The sequence below is a fragment of the Maniola hyperantus genome, chromosome 26, assembly GCF_902806685.2.
Source record: "Maniola hyperantus chromosome 26, iAphHyp1.2, whole genome shotgun sequence".
Lineage (NCBI taxonomy): Eukaryota > Metazoa > Arthropoda > Insecta > Lepidoptera > Nymphalidae > Maniola > Maniola hyperantus.
This window is the reverse complement of record NC_048561.1, coordinates 2,449,903-2,458,193: the sequence shown is the minus strand read 5'-3', so window position 1 is coordinate 2,458,193 and position 8,291 is coordinate 2,449,903. Positions and strand designations below refer to the sequence as shown.

Sequence of the window (8,291 nt, the reverse complement as noted above, 5' to 3'; positions counted from 1 at the left end):
ACAACAACTTATATAAAAAATAGTTGTATCGATTATTAACTATGCCATAATGTTCGGGTGATCAGTCCGTCCACCAATGATAAAGTTAAAATCGATAAACTTATTAACACTTTCCCATTCCTATTTCAAAGAAAAAATATATCTTGCCATGTGTTATCTAGTAACACAACCTATCTTCAATAGTTTTCATTCCATATCCTTTCACAAATATTTTATACCTTTACCAAATCCTTTCCAATTCCATAATACCATTCCCAAAATGCCATTATTTCATTCATCATATTTTCATTACTTTTGTACCTTTTGCTCCAGTCTTTCACGCAGACGAACTAGCGTACAACATGATCAAGAGATGGGCCGGTAACTTACAATATTTATCATCCTCACATTTATATTAATACTTTGCAATCTCTTTCCAACTGCGTATGCATACCAAACCAAACCTTACATTCTCTATAAATAAAACAAACCCCAACGTCTTCTGCTAAAAAAAAAATACATTCTCATCATTCAACTCCTAACCAAATCCTTACACTCTTTCAATTCACTTCATATTCAAAACAAACCCCAACGTCTTCTGCAAAAAAAAATTAACCATTCTCATCATTCAAATTCCGGAAAAAAACATTAATTACATTCATTTAATACACCTCGCATCCATTATGCGGAAATTTTCTACGTAAAATCCATATGAACTCCTAAATCGTGTTCAAGTACTCATTAGCCTATAAAACGTCATATATTCTGCTACCATTCATCATCAACGATATTCAATACGTCACATATTTACATTTGCCAAAACTTTTTATATTATAAATCAAAATAAGAAGAAGATACTTATAGGCTAGTCAGCACCAGAAGTATGTCATTATGATCGAGATTGAAGAGTAAACCACTAAAAGTAACCTTAGGTAATGGTTAACCAGATACGTCAGGATTACAACCTTTAGATTAACTGAGCCTTCGTGGGCATACTAACATCATTCTTGCACACTACGAGAGATATCACAGACTACCCTCAACTATTAACCTACCGTCAATAATGAGTCATGATAACAACGTCTCTTATGAGACTAGACATCGCTAACTAACACTAGCTAAGTCCCTACCTAGCGACCGGCTCCAACCATCCCCATACCGGCCCCAGACCAACCAGCTAACCTAGCACACCACACTTAGTTCAATTAACCTCAACTACAACAATCACGTTTGTCTAATACAAATTGGAACGATACAAGAAGGACTTACCGATACACAGCTAGTGAACACACACTACACAGTCACACACACTTTCACAGCACCTTTCACAACCTAGTACTATAACCTTACGTCTTAAACCACATTAGGTCACAACAACAATTATAATAACCTACAGTACGACACACATAGTGTCTACTGAGAAGTGCCCTTGGCAAGAGCCACACGAATAATAATCTCCTCGTACCGCCGCATTCACTTTTATTGTCTCAAAATGACGGTGGGGCGATTAAAATGGCAGCGCGCCTGCATACTGAATAAAGTTGCTAAGTTATCAAATTAAACAAATCTGAAAACAATTAAGTTGCTTAGTTATCAATTAGATATAATATTTTATCATTGTCCGAGTACCTATTGTTCTCTAATTCAATAGCAATTATTGTATTGTGATACAAATCGCAAAGGTTCGTATCAGCGTTTCTTTTGTGTTTCATATGACCTGTTTACTTTGGTCATCGGCAAAAAGTTGCAACACAAAGTTCTTGATACCTAATATCATACCTAAAGAATGATTTCTATGTTAATAAATGCTTTTAATAAAATCTAAAATCCAAGTTATAAATCTATTCCGTAAACTTATCTGAACTTTTACTGCTATAAAATAGTACTTTCCTACTAATAATTTTGTAAAATAAATGAAAACTATTAACCACTATTAAGTTTAAAAGTTAGACAAACTGTAAATGAGAGTAAATTTAATAACTGAAATCTATAATTTCTAAAATTTGACTCGTAACGAAAATCACCGATTTTCGAAAATCTTTTCAAATAAATAATTACTTAATTGAACTCTAGAAATAAATTAATAACTATCTAACTAACTATATAGTATAGATACCTACCTAAAATCAATTAATTAATATTGAAAAAAAAAAAAAACAAAATTCAGAGTCAAAATTACATACCTAAATTACTGCTTACACTGGACCAAGATTTCATTACAGCATGTACTCAGATGGCCTTGTAATCCTATGTATTTTGTAAAAAAAAATTAAGCTGAAAAAACACATTTTAATATAAAACCATGCGAAGTCACTGTGCGAAGTAAAGTCAACGGTCAGGTCAAATAATGCAGTCAATACAAGAAAAAAATAGTTGTGTTACAAAATAAATTAACCAAATTTATATCTGGACACCGTTAAAAAAAATTACAATTAGTGTTATGTCTAAAACACCTTAATTTTTACCAGTCTCTAATTTAAAATGTTCACTCATGTGTACGGTCCAAAACTTGTCTGCACATAAAAAAACACAATTTTAGAAAAACTTCGGAAAACACTTTACACTTTTTAATATCTTCTATGATTCCATATTTATAGTTATGACGCCCCATTTTTCGCCGCCTGTAATCTTCTTCAGGAATTATATAAAATTTTATTTAAGTGACGTATTATGACGAATTTTTTCTTCCTTTTTTTATATATCATGTCCATATTTTTTCCATAGCCTGGTATTATTTAAATTATTTATTCCATAGTTCTCATTCTCATACAGTGGATCATTAAAAAAAAACATTCAATTTTAAATTCTCCATTTTCAAATTTTTATATTTCTAATTTCGGTGCCCAGCCGGTGCACGCGCATGGTGGCGTCGCGCGCACACCGACTGGCAGGGTCGCCATGTGGTAATGCAGGCCCAAATAAGACAAGACTGTTGCTTCAGTGCGTGCTTTAATAATAATCCCTTAATTCTACCGTGCGTTACATTATAAGTGCTTGTATTGTGCAAGTGCCTTGGGTCACACATTACAGCATTATTAAAGGTAAAACCTTCAAATGTGTCCTTTTTGTTATAATTTTTTTTTTTTTTTTTTCTACCATAAAGCACCATTATAAAATGGTAGCTTTATTGCTACTACCATCTAGCCTATGGGCTAATAAGTAATATTATTCTAGCTTAAACTTCTACTTATGATTAATTTTTAAATCTAATTTACAGTCCAGTAACTGTCCTTAGTTTATTCTAACACGTACTTACAGTTCACTATGTTCTTGTGACCTAGAAAAATAAAGTAGCACAAGCACTATTACACTTTTGTTATAATAATAATAATAATAATTTCTTTATTTAATGTAAACACCCAAAGCACACAAACAAAAATATACAAAATTAAAATAAGTAAATAATCATACTTAAATATATGTATAATAAGCAAATTAATTAGGTATATAAAATAAAATAATAAGATTATGTAAGTCAAAACTGCACACAAAAGGTGTTTCAAAGTCAAAGTCAAAGTCAAATGATTTATTCAAAATAGGTAATAAATTACGCTTATTGATGGTCTGGTATGGTGTTAGAATTGTAAGATATAGTGGTGATAATTATAACGCAAACTTAAAACTAAAGCTACGAGGGTTCCAAACGCGCCCAGGTCTGAGAAGAGCCCACAACAAACTCAGCCGGGTATTCTTTTTATTATCACCACTTTACAAAATTATTGAAACTTATTAGTAAGCAACTCATTCCCAAGCTTTTCTAGCTATTTTCTATTCGCATTTCGATGTGTCAAGATCCAATGTGCTATCATTGGACTACGTAGGTTCTGGCCCACCACTCGGAGGATGCTGTTATCAGAACTACGCAATCTTTCCCAAAAAGTAAGATATACGCGCCCTAATAACAGCAAAGAAATCGGGCATTCCCGCCTCGGCGAACATGCTCGATGCGCTGCAGTATCTGGGAAACTTCATAAGGATGCGGTATGCATCATTATATTGCACCCTTATGGTGCTGAAGGACGCCCTCTTGTACCGGTACCATAGCTGACAGGTATAGAAACTCTGGCAGTAAGCATTGAAGAGGGTGTCCTTTACTTCCTTACTGTATTTAGCAAATCTGAGCGCGAGCATGTTACTAGCATGGACAACTCTTAATTGGACAGGAGTAGCAAGTAACAGCAAGTAACTTGGTGTTACTTGCTGTCGGAAATTAAATGGCGGATTCCTTCAAAAGGTTGGCGAACTTATAGTTTGGTATTGCCATAACACAAAATATGTTTTTAAGTCCAGCTGATATTGCTAGTATCTTAGCTATATGGCGTAAGTCCCGCAAATTGCAATTCATTCAGATTCATCAGATTTCATTATCATCGAAATGACGTCATTTGACGTATATTTAAGTAAAACTATACAATCAGCTCGTAACTTCAGTCTAGTGCCGACGTCACTAAAATGGCAGCCATTAGCAATTTGCGGGACTTATAACTTACGTGAAGTAAGTAACATTCGAAAATCGAAAGCGAGACACATTTTTGGAATTCGTTTTGAAATCATAAGAGGTTGGTAATGGTCCGACGATATCGAGGTGGATATGAGAGAACCTCGACGAAGGGACAAGGAAAGTGGAAAGTGGAGCTGAGGTATGACGAGTTATCTTACTGCCTTGACATTGTAGGCATTGGCGAGACCACTCTCTACAGTTTCGGCGGATCCCTGGCCATACAAATCTTTGTGTCACCAGTCGCACTGTAGCTGTGTTTCCTGGGTGAGAGCGTGTCCACACGGCGCGTTGCGTTGCGTTGCGTCGTCGCAACGCAAATATTTTGACGCATAGCCGGCCACACGGGCGCTGCAGCGTTACTATGACGCAGTCAACGTTCCGTCGGCGCAGCGGCGACGCACAGTTGCGGCAAGTATTTTGAAAAAAATTCGCAGTCAGTCTATAGCAAATCATGGATCGGAAAAGACGTCTAGCATTGCTCCTATTACTACGTCACCGCCGAAATCGACGCAAGATCACAAGACGGTACTGGATCAGTCCTTTCATTTCATTAAGAAATCGTGATGGACAGTTTTTTTTTTTAGAATATCGGGAGTTGCTATTAGACGAAAAGAAGTTTTATAATTTTTTTAGAATGAGTGTATCCAGCTTCGAATGTTTATTGAAGTCCTTAGAACCACACATACGAAAAAACTATACTAATATGAGGAATCCAGTGGAACCAGTAGAAATGCTGGGAATCACTTTAAGGTAACTATATAAATATATTTAAGTAATAAAAATATAACAGTTTTTTTGGTTTGTTTAATTAGTAATCAACTCACAAATAATCAGCAATTGTCATAATTTTAAATTTAGACATTATTTAAGAGAGTAATCAACTCACAAATAATCAGCAATTGTCATAATTTTAAATTTAGACATTATTTAAGAGAGATATCATCCAGTAATTACAAATTAGAAAAATCGTATTCAGTTTCTTCACTTGCTTGAGATGTTTCTGGAGATGTAATTGAATTATTAAAATCAGAAATGTATGTACTTTGAAAATTTGCTGTTTGATACCCATATGGTGGTTGGTGAGACGTTGATGGGCCACTCACATATGATGATGTTTGTCCATACCGCATTTCATCTATAATTTGTATAACTTTACTTTGGAAACGGAGAGTTTCTCGGTCGGAAAATTCTTGAATAGATGGCAATATAGCTCTGAAAAAGGACATATGGCGATTTTCCGGCTCCTTGAGAAGTTTTAGTCCTTCTCTTTCAAACTCATCCATTTGCATTGCCCTTTTGCGCGCGACTGGAACATAGCGCGGAGTGTTGTCTGTGGTAATGTCATCATTTGTAGACGTAGATTCATTGTTGATTTCTCTAGGCGAGTCTAAGCTAGATTCGGTGGCATTTTGTTCCACTTTTCTCAAAAAAAGGAGTTGATTGTATAAATGATACTTCTTCAGTTTCGTAGCGCCCGAGCCCGATTTTGATGCTTCTTTTAATTTTTTTGAATATCTGAAGTAATTATCTTTTACACTTCTCCATTTTTTTATTAAATCATTACCTGCAAAACCAATAGTAAACATGATTTAATAATTTATACATAGTGAATTTCTCGATAAAATTTAATGACATATTCAGATATCGTTAACAAACACTATGTGACCGACTCTGGAATCGTGAAAATATAACAGCTGTTACATACAAAAAGCAATACCTACTGAATCAAAATGTATGCAACAGCTGCTATTTTTTTCGCGATTCCAGAATTAATTGGTTACATAGAGAAAGTTATTTGCTATCGATGTCTGAATATGTCAGTATTTTTTTTCGGGTATCTATCTATCTCATAAATGCATATTATAATAATTATTTTCTTTTCAGATACCTAGGAAGTGGAAATTCAATAACTGATTTACATTTCAAATTCAAACGGGGAAAATCTACTATTGCATATATAATACAAAGAGTTTGTCGTGCTATATGGACCAATCTTCTTCGAGACAACATCCCTGAACTGACAACTGAAAGTTTCCAAACAATAGCGAGGGGTTTTGATGTAAAGGCAAATTTTCCTCAATGTGTTGGTGCCATCGACGGCAAACATATCCGCGTGTGTAATCCTGCAAATAGTGGCTCACTTTTTTTTAATTATAAAGCCTTTTTTTCGATTGTGTTGCTAGCTATTGTGGATTCAAATTACAAATTCGTATTTGTCGACATCGGTGCATACGGAAAAGAATGCGATTCAACCATATTACAAAATTCTAAACTGTACGAGCTAATGATTAACAACAACTTACCACTACCTCAACCCCAGCCACTCTCTGGTAGCAATATACCAACCCCGTATGTATTTGTGGGTGACGAAGCTTTTGGACTGAGCAAACATATTATGCGTCCATATGGCGGTCAAAATCTCGACTTACAACAAAAGGTTTTCAATTACCGTCTAAGCAGAGCCAGAAGATATGTCGAATGCGCTTTTGGGATTATGGCTAACAAATGGCGCATTTTTCACAGACCGATAGACGTGTCCTATGACTTCGCTACTGACATTATAAAAGCATGTTGTGTATTACACAATTTTGTCGCTGATCGAGATGGTTTTAGACAAAGAGATAAATTTGCTATAAGTGTTGATGAATTTCTCCCAATACAACCCGTACATGAAGAACAGACAGCACCGAATGTCATAAGACAGCAATATGCGACCTATTTTATGACTAGAGGAACTCTGCCTTGGCAGCTAAATAAGGTATAATTGTATTATGAGGGTTTTCAAGATTTTCTTGCACCGCCAATTCCGCGATCAGTAAAAAAATAATATTTTATACCTACTCAGCGTAGTCTAGGTTAGTTTTGAGCTAAGTAATAAAATAGTACTCACGCTAATCTAAATTCCCTAAGTTTTAAAATTTTAGAGTGTCGAGATATTAATTTTGTACTGATCGCGGAATTGGCGGTGCAAGAAAATCTTGAAAGCCCTCTTAAATAAAAAAAACATAAATATCTGTACTGTGAACTCACCAACTTTATTTTTTCGTTCAGCTGTGAAATTCTCGTAATCAGGAAATAAAACTTTTGATATGTCTTCCCAGGCTTTTGTTTTTAAATTTTTATTTTTAAAATCTACGTTTGACTTGTCCCATATAATTTCCCTTTCCTGTATCAATGTAATCAAGTAATCTATGTCAATTTCTTCAATGGTATTCATTTTACCCTGCAAATAAAACTAATTACCCTGCAAATAAAACTAAATACAAAAACGTAAACGTAAAACGAAATGAGCTTCCGTGTATCCTCTCTGTCAACGCACAAGCAACTGAGCGCTGACGCTCCGACGTCGCACGAGTACACCCCCTCCCGCTTCGTCTCGGGGGCTGCTGTCCGTCATGTGTGCGTTGCGACGACGCAGCGCGCCGTGTGAACACCTTGGTTATTTGTATGTAAAACAACGCAGTGGTAGCGCTGCGTCGACGCAACGCTGACGCAACGCGCCGTGTGGACTGGCTCTGACTCAGATTGTGCAGCATGTTAAAAATTGTCCGTCTAAATTCTGGCGTAATATACGTACGCGGAGGTTGGCTTGAAACATCACAGTAAACTTTAATTTCCGTGTCAGGTATCCTGTACCTTAAGTACCTTATGTAGCTTCAGAGAGGATCTGCTCCGTAGTAAAGTTTGCAACTCTTCTTCAGCTTCCTGAGAGCGTGCTAGACCATCGTAGTCAAAATCCTGACTGATTTCCTGGATCCTTGACAGTGTGTCAGCAACCACGTTCTCTTTGCCAGGTAGGTATCTTATGTCG

The 8,291-nt window shown here is 35.7% G+C and overlaps 1 long non-coding RNA gene across 1 annotated transcript; it reads left to right on the top strand.

Moving 5' to 3' along the window:
- Positions 1–5,088: 5,088 nt before the first annotated feature.
- LOC117994159 (uncharacterized) lies at positions 5,089–7,582 on the top strand. Its single transcript, XR_011238230.1, has 2 exons — positions 5,089–5,230; positions 6,365–7,582. It is a non-coding gene; the product is annotated as an uncharacterized lncRNA (long non-coding RNA).
- The last annotated feature ends 709 nt before the right edge of the window (positions 7,583–8,291 follow it).